General features: G+C 36.1%; 1 non-coding gene across 1 annotated transcript in view; it reads right to left on the bottom strand.

The window, feature by feature from the left end:
• Nucleotides 1–25,423, bottom strand: part of CFAP299 (cilia and flagella associated protein 299) — a 61,285-nt gene that overhangs the window by 11,355 nt on the left and 24,507 nt on the right. The window contains exon 2 of the transcript XR_016393342.1: nt 11,808–11,937. This is a non-coding gene — a transcript (cilia and flagella associated protein 299). The remainder of the gene's footprint in view (nt 1–11,807; nt 11,938–25,423) is intronic.

Below are 25,423 nucleotides of genomic sequence, written 5' to 3'. Positions count from 1 at the left end.
GGGAATCAATAGTTTGGACTATATAAAATTTAAAATTTGTATGCCAAAAATATTATAAATGTGAAAAGATAGATATCTAAATTGGAATGTGTAACGAAGAAATACGAAAGCCAAAGATTTTCTACCTTTCATACTTTAAATTTAATGAAAAAAAAAAAAACCCTACTAAAACTCCATAGAAAAGTGTGTAGAGGGCAATATACTAACATGCATGTGAAAGAAATGTTCATCCCTGATAATAATTGAAAATGAAAATCAAAGTGACCCTCAATTAATCTGAACTATAAAATTAACAAAGCTTCAAAAGTATGCAAAATAAATAGAGCATGGTTTGGGGGCAGTCTTAAACAGTTCAGGTATAATTGTAAATTGATATGGGTTAACTGCCAAGTGATTTGACAATATCTCTCTAAAGCTTTACAATGTATGTATCTTTTGACTAAGCAATTTCCTTTTTAGGAGTCCATCTTAAAGAAAAAAATCAGAAGCTTGGTTATAGAGAGTTGTTATTTAAACTCAGGGAGAAAAACAGAAACCAACCTAAATGTCCATCAGTGGGAAATTCTTATATAAATGATGAGTACTTTACAGGGTAGAATATTGTTTTACAGCTTGCCTTTTCCATTTAATAGTGTAAATAAGCATCTATCCATACTAGCACATCAACTTCAATAAGTATAGCTTTAACTCATTTTTAAAGCTGCTTCATACTATTTCACTGTGATGATGTATCATAATTTATTTAATCATTGCCCAGTCATGGACATATGGATTATATCCAGTTTTTAACTATTCCAATAAAAAAATGAAATTCTTTTAGAACTTTCATCTTTTTCTAAGTTGATACACCACCAGGAAACAATATCTATTCACAGAGCACCTATTCAATAGCACATTAAACACGTTCTCTCATTTAATCAGCACAACAGCCTTGTGTAAAATGGTTGTTTTTTACAGATTTAACAGATGAGAAAACCGAGGTAGAGAAGTGCTCCGAAGGGGTTAAGTAATTTGCCTTAATCACGAAGCGGATAAGATCTATTTAACTCCAACTCATTTTACCTATTGCCCCTCTTAAACAGCTTTTCCCTGCCTGAGTCCTGGTGGTTATTCCCCACACTTTCCCACTTGTCCTGTTATTCTTCTAGCCCCTTTCAATTGATCCCAGGCATTTTGGAGAGCCCTTAGGTCTTCAGTTCTCAAGTGGAATTCATTAAGAGACTTAGACAGGTCTTGTGAATATCCTAAAATATTATTATATTACTCTGTGTGTGGCCCCATGTGTGCATTTTCTTTTCTGAGCAAATCCATAAAATGTATCAGATTGTTAAAATAAGTTGTGTTTCCCAAAAGGTTAAAAACCTATTCTCTGGAGAGCAGCTTCACGTGCTTGTTAAGGCAGTGTTCTGGGTTACCAAGTTGGGGCTGCCATTTGTTTGTTTGTTTTATTGTGTTTTTTACTCTTGCTTCAGCTATTTGAGGCTATGTGTATCACTGAGGCCACCAATATTTATGCTGAAGACATCCCAAGCAGCAATAACCATTTAGGAGTTATCAACATGAGATTTTTCTCTCTTGCCAATGGACTTGATCACTATTCATGCTAGTGTGTTCCATGTTCCAATATATTTCAATATCCCTCAACCTGCTTTAGGATTTTAGTGACTCAGAAACTGTAAGCTTCTGCTGGGGTGGTGAATCGTTAAGGAGCTGACTATGTGTTCAGCTGTTGAGACCCAGAAGAAATCATGCTCTCTTTGAATTAGAAATGATCCATTAACTGTGGTCTTGCACCAACAATGACTCCATGCCTGACTCTGTGTTTCTGGTGCCTGCTTCTCTATCATTAGTAATCAGTCTTTGAAATCATGAAGGAAACAATTATTTTGTTCTTATTTAAACCTTTCATTTAGCCAAGAAGCTAACCTTCCCCTCTTTCCTTCCTTGTCCTGATTTGTGACAAATTTTGCAAAAAAGTGAGCATGAATTGGGGCTAAAGCTCTCTTCCTCAAATTTCTCCATTCTCATTTCTGTTTTGGCCTGTTTTACCATTGGCATAATGTTTGATTAGGCTTTCCTAGTCGGAGGCTTAAAACAACAATTTTCCTTTGTCATGTATGTTTTATTGAAATATGTACTTTTCTTTTCACAGCAGATATTCAACTTGGACAGTGAAGGGTTATCATTCATACTTTCATTACTAAGCATTGATATATATATATATATATATATATATATATATAATTTAAAATTATATATTTAATTTTTTTCTTTCCTCCAGCTCACCTTTTCTGTGCTACACCTTATATATGAGTTCATATATTGGACACTTAACAACAATGTGCTTATCTCTAGGGGTTGTTGCATAATACTGCATAAAAATTAAAATCAGTTTTCCGGGTTGAGAAGAGGTCATCACATTTAAGCTTTAGGAGTTTTAATTCATAAAAGCCAAGCTCTGTTGTGTAATTTTTAATGTATTCCTCAAGGCCATTGATTTTAGCAGTTAGTTGAGTAAATACTTAATTTATATGTGGTGGACTTTCAGTTCAGGTATACCAGGTGATTGCCCAGGGGAGAAAATGTTTAAAAGCTTCTTAGTATGTGGGTGTTTTAGGGCTATAATCAACCAAACATTCAATAATTTGGGCAGCAAAACCAGAAAGTTGGCAAGGCCTCCGCTTTACTTAATAACTGTGACTGTGCCACTGTTAAAAAGCAACTTTTACAAGAGCTCTCTGAGGAAAATCCAGGAGCCAAGAAAGTGGTGCTGGTGATTCAGTAAGTATCCCTTGCCCCATTAATTCAAGTTTGCATGGAGTTGAGGGAACGCTGTTGGAGACTTTGAAGAAATCATAGCTTCTCTTAAACCTATTCTAGTCAATATGGGTTCTTTTTAAAACTATCCAATAGGAAATATACCTTGGCCCTGTAAAAAGACAGACTGTAAAACTGAGGACCTTCAGTGAGGGTGGAGCTTCAAGAGAATAAATTCGAACCATCTGCGGAAAGGATGTAGGAATGTTATGGGCCACCATTTTGAGAAGAGAAATTTCAGCCTGTGACAGGCTCCAGATGATTTTAACATAGTCAGTGAACTGGGAGGCAGAATTAGGAGGCAATTAACACCTTTCCTATTAATAGTAGCAAGTGTTTGGGTGGGGGGTTGTGGAACAGAGGAGAGAGGAGCTGTGAGGAGGTATTGCTGGAATCATCCTCTAAATTCAGCAAACAAACAAGCAAAACCCCCAAAACAAAAACATATGTTTTCATTAGAAGTTATTTTTAATTTTAAACGTTGTTCACCTAGATATTGTTTTGCTCATAGAAAAAAAAGTAAAATGTGGCTTTTTGATTTTTTGTGTCTTTTTGCATCTGTATCATATACGATAATGACTATACATTCATTTTAAAAAATAATAAAATACCAAGAACCTAACACAGTGCCATCGCCCTGGACACCTAGAATCAGCACTCCAAAGTTCAGCAAAGGACCCCCAGGGTTAACTCACCTACCAAGGACAGAAAAGCACCAGAGTCGATTACTCTGGCAATTTTCAACTCTTTAAAAATAGCATTAACTCTACATATGTTTCAAATGTCTAAGATCCTAAAATAGTTTAAAGTTAACCTCAAAAGTTTCCAGGATATTTTTGGCCCTGCTATTCATTTCTTTAGCAAATATTTAATATTCAGTTTATTCATTCCACAGATGTTTACTAAGCACCTGCCATATGCTAGCACTAGAGACCAGAAAGGGTTTCTGCCCTACGTTTCAGTTTATGCTTTATAAGTCTCTGTCATGTATGTTTCATATAAGCCTCTGGGCAAACCTACCTGACAAAATGATTCTTGATGAGGCCATGACAGCAAGAATGAGTACCATCACCCTTATTCTATAATGATCCAAGTAAGTAAGGAAAAATAGCGGCAATTTATCAGTGGAAGCATCTACTGCGGTCATTCATATTACTGTGGAGGTTATCCAGAAGCCTTTGCTGTACGGTTTGTACTTTGTAGTCAGTTTGTGCAGTCTCAGGAATGTGTAATTTAGACTACTTAAAATTAATACTGTTGACTTAAAAGGTGTTTTAGAGGAATGAAGTTTGATTACCTTATGGACATATGGTAAGGTGAAACAATAGCTAATGATATATCACTATGAAAAGCAGTATATATCAAATCCAGCTAATCTTTAAGCTCACCTGAGGAGGCATTTAAAAATACTCTTGGGCATATATCTGGAGAAAACCATAATTCAAAAAGACATATGCACCCCAATGTTCACCGCAGCACTGTTTACAATAGTCAAGACATGGAAGCAACCTAAATATTCACTGGCTGATGAATGGATAAAGAAGATGTGGTATATATATATATATATATATATATATATATATATATATATATATACAATGGAATACTATTCAGCCATAAAAAAGAATGAAATATTGCCATTTGCTGCAACACAGATGAACTTAGAGATTATCACACTAAGTGAAATAAGTCAAACAGAAGACAAATATCATATGATATAATTTATATCTGGAATCTAAAAAATGATACAAATGCACTTATTTACAAAACAGAAATAGACTCACAGGCATAGAAAACAAACTTATGGTTACCAAAGGGGACAGGTAAGGTGGGGCATAAATAAGGAGTTTGGGAGTAACATATACACACTACTACAAACAAAACAGAGAAACAACAAGGACCTACTGTATTAACAAAGGGAACTATACTCAATGTTTTGTAATGACCTATGTGGGAAAAGAATCTGAAAAAGAAAAAAAAAAATAAATGTAGAACTGAATCACTTTGCTATACACCTGAAACTAACACAACATTGTAAATCAACTATACTCTAATAAAATAAAATATTAAAAAAATACAAATTCCTGGGCCTTGCCACAGACCTATGCAGTTTGAACCTCTAGGGGGTGGAGCTTAGTGTTCTCCTGATTGGCTGGCGTGAGGAGAGAGGAAGGGGAAATGCTATATAGAAGTGAAGGAAATTGCTACTAATCAAGCCATGGTGGGCTGGATGTTGATGAAGAGCTCTTGTGATAACAGTTTGCATTCCAAAGTAGCACATTTTTAAGTTTGAACAGTTGTGATTTTCAAAAAGGGGAGACTGGGTTGGGGAGCGCCTGCTGTATAGACAGGAGTATTGATATGTAAAGAGAAAAGAAATACATCCTGCTAAATCAATGCACGGTCTGCATTGCATATTGTCCAAGTTCTGTGACACTCAGGGTGAACCAGAAAGGTTTATGCTATAATAATGTCTTTTGTTTCAATTTCTTACATCTAATAGAAACCACGCATCTCTAAGATCTTTTAACATTTTTGTTTGTTTGTTTGCTTGTTTTGTTATCAGCTATTTATCAGGGAACTATATTCAAATGCACTCTATTAGACACTAAACAAAGTAACAAAAAGGAGCCTCTGTCTTACTGAATTTCACATTTATCATACAATTGATTTTCTTTTGAACACCAATTGGAGTTTAGCCAATGGAAAAATAACCTCCTTTCAAAATGTCTTAATCATTTTTGTACTCAGAAATTTTGATTCTAAGTTATAACACAAATGGTACAGATTTTCATTGAACTGTGCAGAATGGCAAAAACTCATTAGATTTGGCTTCCACTCTTGGAGTTCAATTTTCTCTCAAAACTTCTCTGCTGTTTCTCTCCTTCCTGTACCTTGGTCTCAACCCTGCTTGCAGTTAAGAATCACCTGAGAGCTTTTAAAAAGTATGGATGCCCAGGCCTTCCACCCAGACCAATTAAACTAGAATCTTTGGGGATGAATCTTTGGGGATCAAATATTCTAAAACTTTCTGGGTGATTCTGATGTCTGGCCCATGCTGAGAATGACTCTTTAGCCAAAAGGAGCTCCTCTCCCTTCCCATGTAGCCGCATGCTCTGTGCTTCCACACCTTTTATGTGATGTTCCTTCCTATCAGAATACTCCTCTGCTCCAGTCCTCATGTTTTCACCATACTCATCCTTCAAGATCCAGTTCAGATGCCATCTCTTTCACTAACTTTTTTTTGAATGCCTTAGGTCCAAAGTAACTTCTGCCTCCTTTGAATTCCTGGAGCATTTTCTTTCCTCTCAGGTCACTTTCCAGCTTGCCATTTCTGTGCGTATTTTATGTTCTCACCCGCCCACCAATTAACCTATAAGCTTTTTAGGGCAAGAAACCCACCTTTTGGGTCCACTTTTTATACCTCACAGTGCCCAGTAGTTACTCAGTAAACATCAGACGAGGAACAGGAGGATGGAAGGAAGAATGAAGAGGCGACAGACTGACTAACATCCATCCACCTTTTTCTCTATACTCATCCAGCACTAGAACTAACTCTCTTTCTCTTTCCTAAGTGTTGGAGTAAAGTGAGATCCCTCAACCACTTTTTCTTCATTGATATATTCTCTAAGTTTTGTCTTTACCTGGATGGCCAGGTAGTTGTGATACTAAAAACGTAACTCAGAAACATCCTAACTGGGGTACGGCCCCTAATTCTGGTTCTCTTTGCTCTTCACCTGGATTACTGTTATGCTCTCATTTTCTCCAGTCTTTCTCCCTAGTCTGTCATAATCAACACCCTCTAATCTCCTTAAAACACAACTTTCTTCCTGTTATTTCCCTGCACAAGAGCCTGGGCATATTTCCCTATTTCCTGTCAAGTCTACTCCAAGGTCTTCATCAGTCTTGCATTCAAGGCTTTTCATGACCTTTCCATGCTCAATTCCCATTCTGCTCCTTCTCCAAATGAATTCAGCAGCCAAACTGAACTATTTAGGTTTTCTTTGCCTTTGTTTTACACTCATCAACCTTATCTTTGTTAATAGGTTTCATTCCTGGCATTATCTTCTTCATCTCTATGAGTTCAATTCTTAATCATTCTTCAATTTCAGTTAAAAGATTACCTCCTCTATTAATAATCACCTAATAATCCCCAATGTTGTCCCCTCACCGTCTCCTTTCCACTGGCTCCTGACTAAGATCAAAAGTCATCTCTTCTTCCACTGAATCCCCAAAGCATTTCTCTTTTTTGCAACATATCACTTTCTTCCTTATGTTGCAGTTATATTTTTTACATGCCTGTTTCCTTAAAAATCTTTCAAGCACTTAAAGGGCAAGGGTTGAACTCTTGCTCATCTTTACATTCCCTATGTTGTCTCAAATTTATGTTTAAGCTCCATCGCTAGAGTCTACTAATGATGAACTCTGTGACCTTGAGCAAGTCATTTAACCTGTTTGTGTCAATTTGTTCATAAATCAAAAACATATTCTAATTTAACAGTCTTAATTTGAGACAGATTAAATTACATATTCCTGGGACTGCACAAGAACACTTGAAAGCACATACCAAATAAAGGTTTCTGCATAACCTCAACAAAGCCTACAATTATGGCAACACTAGCTGTTTCCACCGATAAGTTCCTGTAATTTATTTTCTGACTTACTTGGATCAATACAGAGTGGTGTGACTGTACCCTTTCTAGCTATCTCTGTTATCTCAAGCATCAGTGACATAATCCACTCCTCAACTTTGAATTACTATAGCATTATATTTGTGTGTTTGGAGGGAATCATTCATTTAATCATTTGTTCCATGAATATTTATTAAGTACCTATTAACCAGACATTTTTCCAGGTGATAGGTTCTCACATTAGTTAACAAAATAGGGGAGGGGAAAGGAAAAACGCTGGTGTAACTGTGGAAGATGTTTCCTATTTTAACCATTTTATACAATCTCTCATCTTATTAGTAGATCATGAAGGTTTTAGACCACCTATGTTAGGCTAAGACTCAAAGCAAACTCTTTCAGGTTAATGTTTCCTAAAAGCAAAAGAAAAATGCCTAGTTTTTCTCATTTGTCCAGATAGTGCAGAGGAGTGAGTGCAAACTGCGTCCCCTCAGTCCTTCTAAAGGTATTACAATGGAAACATTTTGGTGGGTGTGAATCACTTAGACAAGCATTCTTCACTCAAAAGTAGAAACTGACCTTATTTGTTCCAGATGTTATACAGCTGCAGGGAAGTTAAAGCCAGTGGTCCTGTTTTCAGTGCAACCAAACTCTTATTGCATTGGGAATTTATTAACCAATGAACTCATATTACTTGTTCTAAGACCTGCACAATTTTCTTTTTTCCACTCTTACCATTCACAAACAACTATGTTTCATAGGAACCATACTTCAGAATTAATGAGTCTACATCTGTGTTGTACAAAGGAAACATATCCTGTTTACCAGTGTTTCCACTTTTCATTTATCTTGACCCCTTTAATTTTAAGCATAAAATATTTCAAAGAGAGTACTTGAAGGAGAGTTGAGTTGTGCTGTTCTTACAACATTTTATAGCACTTTAACTATGGAGTTATTAGAAGGTGTTCATCTTAGGAAGAATTGTCAGCAAAATTATTAAGAAGAATACTGATTATAAAAATGTAACTCGTATCGTTGTTTGTAGTTCAAAAAACTTGACATATTAGCTTATTTCTTGACTCTCCTGCAGGCCTGTAAGAGCTGCTATGTGGATGCATGAAATATAAAAGGATCATGGCTCTTTGACGAGGGTGAAAAAGCTAAGAAATCAGGTAGGTGATGTACATGCTACTTTTATATCTAGTCCATAAAAATGAAAATATATGTGTTATATTTTGTTTGAGAACACTTGTGTTTGGGAACAGAGTACCAGATCTCTTGAGATTATTGTGTTTTTATAGATAAGACTTTTTCAAATTATGGTTCATGGAAATCTACAGCAGAATCACACTGGCCACTTATGAAAATATGTACTTCTGGGCCCAGTTGAGTCAGAATCTCTGTGAATCACGTCTGAGCCTGTAGAAGGACTCCAGAGATCAGAAAACAATGATAACAACAACAACAATAGACTCTCATCTTCCAGTTGTGAACAGTAAAGCCTAGGGAGGTAAAGTGAATTTCTCAAGGCCATGCAGCCAGTTAATAGTAAAGTAAGGCCTAGAATTTTGTTTATTAATGCTGAGACCGACATTCTTTTCCAGTAAGTTTTTATCTTTAAAAAGATAAGCTTAAAATAAAATTTAAAGAAATAGAAGTACCCAAATATCATTGGATGTCTCACCCAATAATTCTTTACTTTTATCATTAATTAACCAAATCCTTGTTCATTCTCCAAGATTTTGGAAGTAACTTTCCTTCAGACTCATCAGGAATCTTTTGAGTTATAAGTAAAATCTTCCAGGAAAAAAGAGGAAGGCATTATATTTCATGGATTGTGGACTAAGTCTTTGAAAGATCATGATTGATTACTTTGTAAATGTGTGTTTTAGTTAAAGTTATTTGAACCAGTCAAGCAGCAGTTTGGATTCAATAATGATTCTTCAAAGACATAGACAAAAACTCTAATTCATGACATACATTCTTGATATATGTATATGGCATCAGTTAAAATAGAGGCCTAAAAGAGTCTGTGTGATATCATTCAAAACTGATTCAAAAATTTGTTTCATACATCTTAATGATGCTATAAATCAATTTATATCTTTTCTTATGTACATAGTTTAGCCTTCAAAAAGGAAAAGACTCTGTGAATGATATTTATTAAGTTTTCTGTAATTTGCCTCAAATGATAACATGTTGACACCCATCTATGATGGGTATAGAGGCACCACCAGAGAGAAAATGCACTCATAAACTTCTCCGCTATTCATAGATTCATAATAAATATGGCCCTATTGATGTTCAGGTCCAGTCCCTCATCTCACTAATGAGAAACCTGAGAACAACAAAAAAAAGAGTAGTGTTCTTTTGAAGGAGATAGCGTTGTGTCAGAAACTGTCACCATGGTTGTTAACTCTAACTCTCCCCCTCCCCCGAGGGAACGTAAGCTGTGGGGAAGTGTTATCTTTGTCTCACAGGAAACCACCAGAAGAGAAAAACAGGAGACCACCAGAACTGGTTAGAACCGGCCAAGTCTAAAATGGCTGATGACCTGGTCTTCAGTAGACCTTGAGCCCCATCATACACTCATTGTAATACACGAGCATGCTAAGTGACACGCCTGCCGGTGGCCATAACAGGAAGTACCGCACCATAGAAGGAAAAAAAGAAGGTGGCAACCAGTTCCAGGAAGAACCCCGCCTATTCCCAGAAAGCCAATTCATATGCCTCCCTGTCATTAACCCTACCTTTAAAAATCTTGCCTTGATCACCCCCTGACTAGAAGTTGATTTGTGAACTAAGTTCCGGCTTCTCCATTCTCTGGTCACTGAATAAAGCTTGTGTTATTTCAATCCCAGCATCAGTTTTGTTATTGCCTGTGCAAATCTGAACAGGAAAAGAAGCTCCCCTGTCAAGGCAGGGGTCTTCAGCCAGGCTAGGGCACAAGGGTGGGGGGTTCCATAAGGCCAATCTAGTAACAGAACTGCTAGGTGTCTACCCAAACCTCTCTTCTCCCTTTTGTAGAACTCTTGTTTCTAGCAGGACATATGGCTACCTAAATAAAGATTACATTTCCCAGCCTTCCATGTAGCAAGATATGGCCGTGTGACTAAGCTCTTGCCATGGAACATAAGTGACCATGAGTGTGGTAGCTTTGGGGAAACTTCCTTACAAGGCAGTGGGGGCATGTTCTTTGTACCTACTCACCTTCTTCCATACATTCTGTTTAAAAGGTGGTTGTTTTGGCTGGAGATCTATGTTGGCCTAAGAGGATGAGAGCCACCTTGGCCCAGATGACAGTGTAGCTGCCACTCCAACTTTGGACAGCCACTATATAGACATACAAGTGGGAGAGAAAGAAGTCTCTTTTCTCTTTAAGTCACCAGCTTGGGGTTTCTTATGTTTGAAGCTGTATCTGATTCAGACAAGAATCTATTTCATGCTACAAAATTTCCTTTATTCATTTTTTGAGCACATAGTTACTAAGTACTTTTTATGAGCAAAGAACTACATTAAGTGGATATGAAACTAAATATTTTTTATTTTGAAAAACTTTTTGAAAAGGTTTTAGATTAAGACTCCCCTTTACCTTCGGTCCATCCTTTACCTACCCCAGGCATATCACACAATTTTATTCCTTCACTATGAAGAACTATTTCTCTTGACTTTGGATTTTAGACTGATACTGTCATGTGAGTAACATGTTTTCCAAAAGTTAGAAAAAAAACCCACCAAAGCAACCCAAGCACATACGACTTTTACGTTTCAACCTTCGCCCCCAGCTATATGACAAATCATGATTAAAAGTCATGATGTAAATGTAGTCTTTGAAAATATGTAAGATGTAAACATTTGTCTCTGAACAAATTCAAAATATCATGGCACATGTTTTTAAAATATTTAAATCAAATGTATTTTCTAAGTTAATGCTCAGAAATGCACTAAACACAACACTGTTTTCAGTGTTAGTCACATAAAAAAAGGTACGTATGTGAGGTGAGAGTCTCTCTTCCCTAAATGACTCATCTCCCCTTTCAGAGCAGAAAGTTACTGGACTCCCTAGAATCAGAGCAAACAGATTTGCTGTCACTGGCTCCCTTACCTAATTCTGCTGTCAGGCATGGAGAAGTGTTCCCACATGTGAGTTCCATTTAAATTCCTCCCAAATTCTTCTTTGTTGATTTCTGATAATTTATTGTTTTGAAGTTTTTTTCTTTAAGGAGAGTAGATGCTCTAAGTTTCCACATATCTTTTCACTTCTAAATTTAAAAGCTTAACGTCAAATATTTAATAATTTTTGAATGATGGTAGAGATACAATAAAATTTGAGGAGATACCTAAGTGTAAAAGCAGACTTACCTTAGGGTCCACATTGAGAATTTTTCTGTCTCTTTTGTATTTGAAAAGTAAGCCTTCTGGATTATCAGCAATCACTTGGTAGTTGGGAGTTGAATTCCAAACAGCAACATGACTGTCCCAGTTGTAAAAACTATAGAAATAAATATTTATTAGGAATTAATATGCATAATGAATTAAATTGACAAATATATTTCAGAAAATATTTGGGGCAGTTCAGCTTCAAAATAAATGGATAGGATCACAGTCTATACAACCATGTAGACCACAAGTGTGATTAAAATTCTTGCAGAAAAGATTAGACTGGGTTATTTTCAAATCATTTAGATACATGTTTATGACTGTTTTGCATGATTTCCTGGTTTGGACACTCTAGGACCTAGGACCTATTCCAGTATCATATTCCCAGGAAGTCAAGAAGAAAACTGATGCAATTTAAGGCTATTTCTTCTAGTTCAGACTCTTCAGGATATTGAGTATTCAGGGTATTAAGAGACTGTTTACTGGAAGGAAAGGCAGGCTAAGTCACCTCTTTTCATTCAAAACAAATTAATTCATTTCTTTAAGGTTCTATTTTTCAATAATATGTTTCCCAGGCAGTAAGAAAACTACTTGTGTTTGAGAGGTTACCAGAGGCCAGGCATGATGTGATGTATTCTAAAACAACACCCATATGAATTTGCTCTTATTTCACAGACAAGGCAAGGATACTACGGGAGTTCAACTAGCATAGTTAACACCCTGCAACTAATACATCATAGGGTTAATATTTCAACCCAGATCTGTGTGTTTCAAAGCATATGCATGTTCTTTCTACTGTTCAACATTGCCTGTTCAATCCCTTCTTTGGAGGTTCGTCTATGGAAACTTTCTATTTTTTTCCATCTCTCATTTTATACTTACTTGTCAAAAACAAATATAATGCTGTTATGTTCATTGGAAGTATCCTCAATACACTTATTTTTACATATCTTATTCCCATTAACACATTTCTAATATTATGTTTGCTTTTAAAATGACAGCCACAGAGATAAGTCATGTAGAGCTCCCAGCCCAGTATGCCTCTCAAATATTTGTAATATTTATTTTTAATCATTTTCCCCTTATCCTATTTCTGGGTTGTTTTTCCCTCTATTACTCCTCTTCTTCATTTTGAAAGAGTAGATTTCATTGATTAAACTCACTCTGAATTACATTGTTTTCTGAGGCATCACCTTTTTGCTACTACCTGAAAATGTAATATGTTTACCCTCAAATTTTTTAATACTCAGAAAAAACTGATTATATAGATCATATATTTATATCTTTGGGGGTGCATATTAGTGAGAACTATTCTCTCTCTTCCCCTCTTACTCCTTCTATGGCCAAGACATTGGAGTGTCTGCCTTTTCTGAGGCACAGAGTTAGGAAAAGTGGTTTTCCAACCATCTCTGTCTGTTTAATCAAGCCTCTGCAAGAGAGCAGGAATGACTATCTGATTAGTGAACTGAGAAAAGGAGCTAAACATTCATGGTTTTCTAGGTCCTCACTTTAGCCAGCTTTCATGAGTGAAGTTTATCATGGCAGGCTCAATGCCCAATAGGGTGATGATAGGAGAGCAGCCTATAGTACTGGTGATAAATTCAATCCAGTGGTAAAAGTATTACAAGCCAATTTGACTATGCACCCAAGCTGGGTCCCCCAATTCAGTTTAATTCATAATAAAGAAGATAAATTGACCTCTATTCTCCTGGCTGTTCAGTTAGGAGATTCACAAATTGGAATAGGGGACATGGGTATGATCCTCAACTATATATATATATACACATACATATATTTCTGAGATATATGGATATACATAATCCCAATAAAATGCTTGAGTCATACAGGCAGATTTTATATATATACACTGTATCAGAAAAAGTTAATTTGTGTAGCACTTGGTACTTTTGATGAAGTGATTTGGATTGTTAATCAATACTTTTGTTTTACTAGGCAGGGAAGGGAACCAGGTTTCATCTCACATGCCAATTCTAATAGCTAATAATTATTAGTATTTAATAAAGATAACTAACACTTATTTAATAAGCACCACACATGTGTTGGGTACTGTTCTGAGACTAATGAATCTATTATCTCATCAACCTTATTGTCAACACCATGAAGTAGGCATAAAATTATCCCCTTTTATACATGCAGAGCCCAGGTGATCTTGAAGTGTACTTGTGGATGAAGATGAGGGACTGGATTTGAGAAGACGTTGAAAAGTGGATTTAATGGTTATGAGAAAGACATCAATGAGATAAGAGTCTAGGATTACTCTCAGATTTCTGGTTTGAATACATAAGTGGATGGAATTATCTACTAGGAACTAAAATACAAGGTAAGGAACAGATTGTAGGAGGTGGGGTGGGGGGCGTGTAGTTCAGTTTTAGACGTCTTGAACTTGAAATCCTTATGAAATATCTAAGAAAATGAAAGCAAGGATCTTGGTTTGTGTTGTTTACTGCCCTATTTCCAATTCCTTTTTTCAGACCATGCCTCACAATGGTAGATGCTAAATGCATATTAATGGAAGAAATAGATAATGGATGAATTTCTGAACTTAGAGACTTTTCTTAGATGGAGTAATGTATCTAGAAGTATCAGCAGTGTTTAAATTCAAAGAGGTGACTGAGATGGACAAAGGAGAAGATGGAGATAAGAATGAAATCTGGAACATCAATTTTATCGAGTAGGGAGAGGAATCAGCAAAGGAGAGTAAAAAACAGTGATCTGAAGCATCAGAAAGAACCAGGAAAGAGTTACTTTGTTGCAAAAACTGAAGAGAGGAGAATATATCAAGAAATAGTACTTTAAGAAAGACAATAGTGTCAAATGCCTCATATATTAGATAAGGCATGAAGAGAGTTCATCAAAATTTGCACTTGGAAGGATATTACAGGAAAAGCAGTTGCAGTAAAATGGTGGGAGCAAAATTCAGTTATAGAGAATTTAAGGGGAAGATGGGAACAGATTACTGAATAAAAAATTCCTTTATTAATTTAGTTATAAAGTAAACAAGAAAACTAGGGCAGCACTGGGGATATAAAAAATTAAAGGTCAGCTTTTTTTTAAAAAAAAGATGAAATATTCTTGAACATGTTTCCATGGTGTGAAGAGGGAAAAGTAGAGAAAGCAGGATCCTAAAGAGGCAGGAGCTATAAAAAGGCTTTGCCATAAAAAATTCTATATGAGAAGATGTATCTAATATACAACAGAACTATGATATTCCTATATATATGTAGGTTAATTTGATTTTAGTAAGAACCCTGCATATTATTTATTACTATTCCTATTATATAGATGAGTGAACTGGAGCTAAGAGAAGATAATAAAAAATTTGAAGTTTACATTACTAGTAAGTACTAGAATACAGTCTCAGACCTAGTCTATAGAATCTAAAACAAGTACTTTTTCTAAAAATATTTATTTTATTGTGGTAAGAACACTTAACAGGAGACTTGCCCTCTTAACAAATTTTTAAGTGTACAATACATTATGTTGACCGTAAGTACGATGCTGTACCGCAGAGCTTTATAGCTTATTCATCTTGTTTAAGTGAAACTTTATGCCTGTTGATTATTAACTCCTCAATTCCCCCTCCTCCCCAGCCCCAGGTAACCACCATTCTATTCTTTGAGTCTACGAATTTGACTATTTTAGATACCTCATATAAGCGAAATCATACAGTATTTGTCTTCCTGTGACTGGCTTATTTCACTTTTCAAAATGCCCTCAAGTTTCATTCGTGTTGTCACATATTGCAGAATTTCCTTCTTTTTTAAGGTTAAATAATATTCCATTGTATGTATATACCACATTTTCTTTTTCCATTCATTTGTCAATGGACATTTAGGTAGTTTCCACATCTTGACTGTTGTGAATAGTTTCTTTTAGTCCACATATAGTTGAGTGTTGTTTTTTAAAATCCATTTAGCCACTCTGTTTTTTGATTGGGGAGTTTAATCCATTTATACTTAAAGCAGTTATTGATAGGGAAGGATTTACTCTTGCCATTTTATTAATTGTTGTCTGTTAGTCTTGGAGTTCTTTTGTCTGTCTTTTCCTCTCTTGCTGTCTTCCTTTTTGTTTTGTTAATTTTTTTATTGATATATTTTGAATACTTGATCTTTTTCTTTTGTGTATCTTCTATAAGCATTTTTTTGTAGTTACCTTGGGGTTAACATAAAATATCTTATAGTTGTAAATGTTAATTTTAAGATGATAATAACAAGTTTAATCACATACACAAACTTTACATTTTAACTTCTCCCATTCATGTACTTCATGCTATTTTCAAAATTTATACCTATTCATACTGTGTATCTTTAACTTTTTTGTTATAATTATTTTTTAATACTTTTGTCTTATAATTTTTATAGTAGAATTAAAAGAGATTTACCCACTGCCATTACAGTAATACACTACTCTGAATTTTTTTAATATATTTACCTTTATCAATGAGTCTCATACTTTCTTATGCTATCATGTTTCTTTTTAGCATCCTTTCATTTTAATTTGAAGAACTCCCTTTAGCATTTTTTGTAGGGCAAATCTAGTGGTGGTGAACTTTCTGAGCATTTTTTCTGTGTGGGAAAGTCTTTATCTCTTCTTCATTTTTGAAGGACAGTTATGCTGGGCATATTACTCTTTGGTAGTAGCTCTTTTCTGTCAGCAGTGTGAGTCTATCATCCCACTCCCTTCTGGCCGGCAAGGTTTCTATTGAAAATCTGTTAATTGTCTTATAAGAAGGCGAGGAGGGTCCATTGGATATGACAAGTTGTTTTTCTCTTGCTTCTTTCAAAATTCTCTCTTTGTCTTTGATTTTTGACAATTTAATTATAATGTGTGTCTTGAAGTAGATTTCTTTGATTTATCTGATTGGTGTCCCTTAAGCTTTTTGGATTTGGATGTCCATTTCCTTCCCCAGATTTTGGAAGTTTTCAGTCATTATTTCTTCAAATAATTTTTCTCATCCTTTATCTCTCCTCATTCTTGGAATCCCATAATATGTGTATTGGTTCCTTGATGGTGTCCCATAACTCTCTTAAGGTTTTTTCACTCTTTTTCATTGTTTTCTTTTTGCTTCTCTGACTTAATTATTTCCAATGACTGGTCTTTGAGTTCATCGATGTTTTATTCTGCTTAATCTAGTCTGATGTTGAAACACTTTAGTGGGTTTTTTTTTTAAGTTTAATTATTGTCTTTAGCTCTATGATTTCTGTTTTGTACTTTTTAATATTTTTTCCTTGTTGAATTTCTCCCTTTGTTCATGAATTGTTTTCTTGACCTCAGTGAGCACCTTTATGACGGTTATTTTGAATTCTCTTTTAGGTATACTATCAGTACCTTTCTTTAGTGTCAGTATCTGGAGATTTATCTTATTCCTTTTGGGGAGAACATTCTTGCCTGATTCTTGATTTTCCTTGACTTTCTGTGTTGCTGCCTGCATATTAGACAAAGTAGGCATCTCTCCCAGTCTTCATGGACTGGCCTTATACAGGAGAAGACCTCCACCAAGCAACCTGGACAGAGATTCACTGGCCTCTTCTAACTTTTTCCCTCCCCAGGGAGAAGCAGGCAGCTTTGGGTTTTGTCACTTGCTATGTGATGAGCAGGGAGTAAGATCTATGTATGATGTCTACCAGCCCAAGCTGCTGTCGCCATTTTCCTCCAGGTGCATGGAATGTGCCTGGCCCACCAGAACTCCAAGACTGGCAAAATTGAAGTTAGTCCTCTGGGGACCCCCCCCCCCTTAGAAGAGCTGGGAGTCTGGATACACAGACCAACCCCTGCCTCCCTTGGGAGAAGCTGAGAGTTAGGGTGTTTCTTTTTCATAGTATGGTGCTATGCTGGCAGTAGGGATTCCAGTAAGAGGGTGTCCCAAACCTCTCTACTGGCTTTGGTGAGGCTTGCTTTGCATTTTCCTGGGGATACAGGGACCTTTCAATTAGTTTCTGGATTTATCACAAAGGGAATTTGTCTAGGAATTCTTGCTGAATCTGTGTATTTGTGGGAGGAGAGTCCAGGGCTTCCTACTCTGCTATCTTGCTGATGTCACCAATCCAAATGCTCTTTTTAATCTGCTGTTTCTTGATTTCTTTTATTTTTAGTTAATTTTTATTGGAATACAGTTGCTTTACAATGTTGTATTAGTTTCTACTGTACAGCAAAGTGAATCAGCTATACGTATACATATATCGCCTCCTTTTTGGATTTCCTTCCCATTTAGGTCACCACAGAGCATTGAGTAGGGTTTCCTGAGCTACACAGTAGGTTCTCACTATTTATCTATTTTATACATAGTATCAATAGTGTATTTATGTCAATTCCAATCTCACAATTCATCCCACCCCACCTATCCCCCTTGGTATCCATTTGTTCACTATAAAACTTTTCCTAGAACTAACAAACATAAATTTCAGCTAAACAAGGAAAAGACAGAAAGAAAGAAAGAGAGGGAGAGAGAAAGAAGTAAAAAAGGAAAGAAAGGAATAAAAAGGGGAAAGGAAAGAAGAGAAAAGAGATTTAAAAACTTCCCCAAACTTAGATTCTCTCCAGGTCATCACACTTTTCTCCTAATATATTATAATTAAATCTATCTTCTCTATGCCAACTTACCTCGACCGCTGTTCCATCTCAGTTCTCTCACCTGAGCTGCTTATCCACATGACTTGCTCAAGTAAATACTCACTGGGATAAATCATAGACTCCTCAATCTCAACATATTAGAAAATAAATTTTTCCCATCTTCCAAACCTGTTTAAACTTGCTGTACTCTCTCTATCAATAAGTGGCGCTCGAGCTTCCCTGGTGGCACAGTGGTTAAGAGTCCACCTGACGATGCAGGGGACACGGGTTCGTGCCCCGGTCCGGGAAGATCCCACATGCCGCGGAGCAGCTAGGCCCGTGAGCCATGGCCGCTGAGCCTGCACGTCCGGAGCCTGTGCTCCACAATGGGAGAGGCCACAACAGTGAGAGGCCCGCGTACAGCAAAAAAAAAAAAAAAAAAAAGTAGCACTCAATAAATGTTCATTGACTAAATTAATGATATATGTCCATCTCTATTATTATTTGTGATACAGCTGATTACCGTATTTTTAATTATTACAGAATTAAAATAAAGAAGTAGCAAGAAAATTTATTTTAAAATGTAATTAAGAGAATTGATCTAGAACATTGATCTGGGACTTAGGAAATCTAAACCCTCATGCAGTGGTTTCAATTTTCTCTTATCTAAAGTTTAGAGGTTGAACTATATATTGCAAAGGCTCTTTACAATGGTAATAGACTGTTATTATGAAAGCCTCCTTTGATTCAATGGGTTCTTACATGTTATTTTAATTTACGTCTAAGTGGTCACGTCTAGAAAATACTTGTAGAAAAGTTCAAACATACTGTATCTAAAATAGATAGAAGAACTTAAGGGGTAACTTCTGTGAAATTATTTAAGGTTTAGGAATAAAAGAACAATTTTCCATTTGCTCCCCATGAAAAGCATCCAAGGTTTGGGCATTTTGTTGTATGAGAGTGTACTTATACACAACTTATACAAATAAGTTGGGATAATGAATTGAGATAAATATGTGTAAAATCTGTTCACTAAGTGATAAGGGGGTCCTCATGTATGTTTTTGGAAACAATTACCTGTTTGTCATCTATTTTACATGATAACTCCTGATACCAGAGAAAATATTTTTATGACATTACACGACAACAGAGCATTGGACCACCAGGGGGAGTAAATTTCAAAGCCGTGTCTCCAGAATACTTTGCCCTAGTTTTGCTCAATATCTTCCTTCAAATGGGGTGGAAATGGCATATTTAGGGAAATCATGAAAGCACAAAATGGACAATGCTATCAAAGATTAGAAAAATTTGCACTTAAAAATACATTTAAAGGCAATCCAAGGCCTTAGGGGTGAATACAGAACAAAAATAATGACTATAACAATTGTAGTCTCCAGTACATAAAGCACAGGGAAAAAATAAGATCACTACCACAAGAACAGGGAATTTGAAATCACAGAGAACACATCACTGAAATAGAAGCTATTACCATCTAAGAGATTTTCCCCATGAATATAACCAATAGTTCATAATGATTAGGAGGGAGATGTTTCAATCTCTATTAATTATGGAATCTTTTTGGGTTTTAAACTGTTGGACAAGTAGGCATTTACAGTACCTAGTACTTGAATATGCTTATACAGTTAAAAAAAATTTCATTTGAGAGAAAAATAAAGAATATTTATAAGATATAATTTTTAGGACAGAGAGATATTCATATTTAAAGGAAATCTGTAAAAAACAGAAATAAAATTAAAAACCTACAAAAACGGTTTTTGTGAAATCAAAAGATTTTTATTGAGGGACTTCCCTGGTGGTGCAGTGGTTAAGAATCCACCTTCCATCGAAGGGAATGTGTGTTCGACACCTGGTTGGGGAACTAAGATCCCATATGCCGTAGGGCAACTAGGTCCATGTGCCACAACTAGAGAGCCTGCGTGCTGCAACTACTGAGCTCGCACACTCCGGAGCCCCCATGCTGCAACAAAGAGCCTGCTCACAGCAGCGAAATATCCCACATACCACAACGAAGATCCCACATGCTGCAACTAAGACCTGATGCAGCCAAATAAATAAATAAAAAGAAACACAAAAAAACAAAAAAACAACTGACAGTGGTTTACACCAATAGTTCACTTCTTTAAAAAAAAAAAGATTTCTATTGAAAAATGAAAATTCAGGGGATTTTATGAGCGTCATGGGGACATTTAAGCATTAAACATTATTGTCTCCTTTTTAATCTCTGTGTAGACAGTCTGTAAGTAGGATGGCTTTACAATTTTACTTTCCAAACTAGGCTCCTTCTGTGAAAGAAGCAAGCTGCTACTAATTGTGCCAACACAATAAGAGTAAGCCCAGACGATGCCAGGAAAACTGAGATGTGTGGTCTCTACACCTACAAACCATTTAAACACTGCTGTCTTAGAGCTGATTTATCCAATGTTTGTGCAAAATGTTTCCAAAGTTTTGCCATGGATTTGCCAAAAATATGATAAAGTTGTTTAAAAAATGCTAAAACATGTTTTCTTATGGTTGATACTTTTTATTTTATTTTATTGCTGTGGAAAAATTATATTATATAAAATTGCAATTGTGGTATAGAGACATGAAATTTAATCTAGAATAATAAACACTCCTGTTCTTTTTCTATTTTTCAAATAATATCAAAGCAGTAAAACATTCTATAACAAACTAATTTCCTGAAATATCATATTCCATGTAAAAATATAGGTTTGATCAGTTATTTTGGTTGGTAAGAATATGAAATCTAAAGTTTAGTGTTTCCATAAGTTAGTTAACTTGGCTCCTATTCATGACTATATAATGTATCTCTAACTTCAATCAGCTATTTAATAAATGCATATGCCAGTTGGGAAAATATAAATAACTGTTGAACAACCTACTGTAATTATTAAAATAATTGAGAACATTAAAAGCCCTAGTGACAGGTAGTCAGAAGGGTCATTCAATTCAATTCAACATGTCAAAAATGCAAACAAAGGATTATAATACAGCATGAAAAATGATACAATAGAAATTTGTGTGAGGTATTTTTGGACTGTAGAGGTCAAAAACAATACATATCTTGCTGAAATATATTTCTAATGAGATTTTCCTGATGGAAAGAAGCAGGGCCAAGCATTCCAGGTAGAAAGGATAGTAAAAGTTAGATTAGATAAGAACTGAAAAATGTTCATGATCAGTGTTAACATTTATAGAGATATTCAGTAGTTTATTGCTAATGAGGCAGAAAGCAAATTGCCGTGAATTGAGAATTGAATATGAAATGTGATTATTAACTGTCTTCTACCAAAGTGCAGAAGGTTTGGGTGTGCATTCCCTTTGGGGACAGAGTGGCTCAGAGCAAAGGAAGCAAGGAGAGCTGGTAAGTTTGGCTTTCCTATCCCTTTAAGGCAGTGGATAGAAGGGAGTGTTCATTGCCAGTAGGCTATTGCTCTTAATTTTCATTTGAGTCAGAAAACATATGGGCACCTGTCTATCATGTTCATCATATTATGTGCTCTGAACCCAAAGTGCAATGTCAAGTATATGGACTGGTTATGGAAGGTGCTAAGGGAGAGATGAATGTAATATAATACCTGGGATACTTGACTATTTGTGATAAGCCCCCAACGGGGACTTATCAGGGAAAGATTCTGAGGAAGTATTCCATAACTGCTTCTATACTCCTATGCTGGCCTCCTCACTGAAGACCCTAGCCCTCTGGTGGGATGTCTGGAATGCTTCATTGCTAGCTCCATGCAATGGGAAAGAAGCAGGTGGTAATCACAGATGTACTTATAACCATATCTTCCCATAGTGAGGCTATGGAGATAGATTTATGAGTTACACAAAGCTCTTTCTGATTTTGCAATCAGAGCAAGTATTAGAAACAACCTGAGAAGTATTTGCAACTTCTCAGTTGCAAATCATAGAGTGAGAACCTCAAGGTCAAGCAAGAATGCCAGTAGCTAGTCCCATAGTGGCCATTCCCGGTGAAGAGATTGCAAAGAAAGCACTTTCCCAAGGCAGAAACCTGAAGGAATGGTACAGGGATGGGGTGGGTGTCCCAGAGAGCCCTACTTAATTTCATTCTCTTTCTGATATTATTATTGAGACAACTGACACTTGTTATTTTACATTGATGTAGTGCTTTGTGACCTAAAAAGAGCTTTCACGTTTATTCTCTTGTTTAATGTCCAGAATAATGATGTATTAGGTAGGGTATTTATTTATAGTTTATTACAAAATATTGAATATAATTTCCTGTGCTATACAGTAAATCCTTGTTGCTTATCTATTTTATGTATAGTAGTTTGTATCTGTTAATCCCATACTCCTATTTTGTCCCTTCTCCCCTCCCTCTCCCCTTTGGTAACCATAAGTTTGTTTTCTATGTCTGTGAGTCTGTTTCTGTTTTGTTATATGCATTTGTTTGTTTTATTTTTTTGATTCCACACATAAGTGATAACATAGAGTATTTGGTTTTCTTGGTCTAACTTATTTCACTAAGCATAATATACTCTAGGTCCAACCACATTGTTGAAAATGGCATAATTTCATTCTTTTTTATGTATGAGTGATATTTCATTGTGTGAGTGTGTGTATGTGTGTGTGTGTGTGTGTGTGTGTGTGTATACACCAACTCCTCTTTATCCATTCATCTGTTGATGGACACTTGGGTTGTTTCCAAACCTTGGCTACTGTAAATAGTGCTGCTATGAACACTGGGGTGTATCTTTTAGAATTAGTGTTTTCATTTTTTTCCCCATATACACACCCAAGAGTGGAATTGCTGGATCTTATGGCATTTTTTTGTGGAACGTCCATACTGTTTTTCACAGTGGCTATATCGATTTATATTCCCACCAACAGTGTACAAGTGTTCCCTTTTCTCCACATTCTCACCAACGTTTGTTATTTGTAGGCACATTTTATGTTTTTGATGTCACAGTTTACACTGAGCATACATAAGAGACGAGCCCGAGAAGGAGACAGAGAATTGCATACGAATGTACGAGGAGTAAGACAGTGCCATGAGAACCAAAAGGAATAGAAGGCATGAAAAAACAATGAGGAGATCCCCCTTGTCAAATGCAAGGAAGGAATGAGAAAATAACCAAAATGTGATGGCTATCATTGGTAACTGTTCTCTTTGGGGTTAGCGAGCATTTATCTTAGGCTAAGGAGATTGTATAGATGAGTAATCTCTGTTGCTTCTACTGGAATTACAAGATTAGAGTTCTGTTACTTAAAAATAACAAACATTCTTTGACTTAACATACTCTTTCTATCTGGAAGGTCTCGACAAACTCAAATTTTGTGAATATTTTGAACTATTGCTCCACTCAGCAACCTTTTACATTATGAATATTGCGATGTTCTTTAGGTTTACTGATCTTTCTATGAGTAGTATGCCAATTCTGCCCTGTAATCACCATAGTTTTCCTTCATATCTGTGGGTATATTTCTAGAATTAGAATTTTCTAGTCATGACTATGTGACAAGGCAAGGCTTTTCATTAAAGAAATGTCAGTATATTAGGGAGAGGAAATCATGGTGGGTCTTGGGTCCTAGGGACCAGGGAAAGAAACCAGAAAGGAAAACTGGAGTGTAGGTATGTTGTGAGGGAGACTGGCCACTCCCCCAGGCTCAGGCACTGTAATTGTGCTTTCAGATAAAATGGCTTTGAATTTGTGTAAACTAAAAGAGATGTGCAATTTAGAACTATGTTATAAGTGAGTTTAATGAAACAAGGTTTAGAGTGAAGCTATGATGGAGGAACTTAATGCTGGAGGAGAGAGACTTCCTTCTCTCCTGTTATACTTGGAGACATCACCCAGATTAGCAGTAGAACCCCAAGTCATTAAAGTACTTTTCGTAAGTGGATAGGAGTTTTGCTAGGCATTATCTGGCTGGTATGGTATGTTTGTCTAGGAAATGGGATCATTTGGCAGCACAAGTAAGATGATTTTGAGAACATTAGACTTTCTGTGCTTAAATCACAATTCTCTAGAAAGGAAAGGCATCTGAGCTTCTAGGTGGCTGGGTTTCAACAGGGACAACGTGTTAAAAGGCGGCTCCCTGGCTACTGAAGATGGTTTTGTGACTTTGTGTCCTTCAAAGATAGTAACCAAGACTTACTCACTTTGGAACAGGTAGGCTTGGTAGGTAGAATTCAAAATATCTTCTGTGATCTCTGCTCTTTCGGGTTGGATCCGCAATATGTTATGTCACTTGGCAAAAAGGACTTCACTAATTGTTTGACCTTAAAATTGGGAGGAAATCCTAGATTATCCAGATAGGCACAATGTAACCATAAGAGCCCTTCAAAAGAGAAAAGGAAGCCAGAAGTCAGAGAAATTCAAAGTATGAGAAGGATTGGATGCACTGTTGCTGGCTTTAAGATGGAGGGACCACGGGGACCTCAGTTCTATAACTAGATAGAACTGAATTCTGCCAACAGTCTAAATGGGCTTGGAGTGTATTCTTCCCCAGAGCATGCAGAAAGGAATGCAGTTCTGCTGACACCTTAATCTCAGTCTTGTGAGACCCTGAACTGAGAATCCAGCCACACTGTGCCGACCTGTGGACGGTGACATGAGTGTTATTTTAAGCTGCTAAATTTGTGGTAATTTGTTACTCAGCATTAGAAAGCTAAGACAGTAGGCATTGTAAGTGCTTTGGAGTTAGCTTAAGGGAGTCTGTTGAGGATGAAATAAACATTTTGTCACAGTTGGGAGGCTGGATGGATCGGAGGCTCAAAATTTATTTTGAATATTAAAAGGAATGTACTTTTTGTACATTTTGTACTCGAGATTGGTGAAGCAGAATATCAGTTATAAATAGAATGCGATCAGGGAGAAATAACAAAAATAACACTGAAACAAGACAGATGAAAGCAATGAGAATCCATGTAGTAGAAAAACAACCTTAGGCAGAAAGAGAAGCCAAACACTTCATAGCCTTTGACTTTTCATTGGACAATTTTGTATTTCTGTACATGCTATGGAAAACTATCTTCAAAA

Source organism: Delphinapterus leucas, chromosome 5, assembly GCF_059928025.1.
Source record: "Delphinapterus leucas isolate spDelLeu-1000000601 "Yukka" chromosome 5, BTC_Dleu_Yukka2, whole genome shotgun sequence".
Lineage (NCBI taxonomy): Eukaryota > Metazoa > Chordata > Mammalia > Artiodactyla > Monodontidae > Delphinapterus > Delphinapterus leucas.
This window is presented reverse-complemented; position numbering and strand designations above follow the sequence as displayed.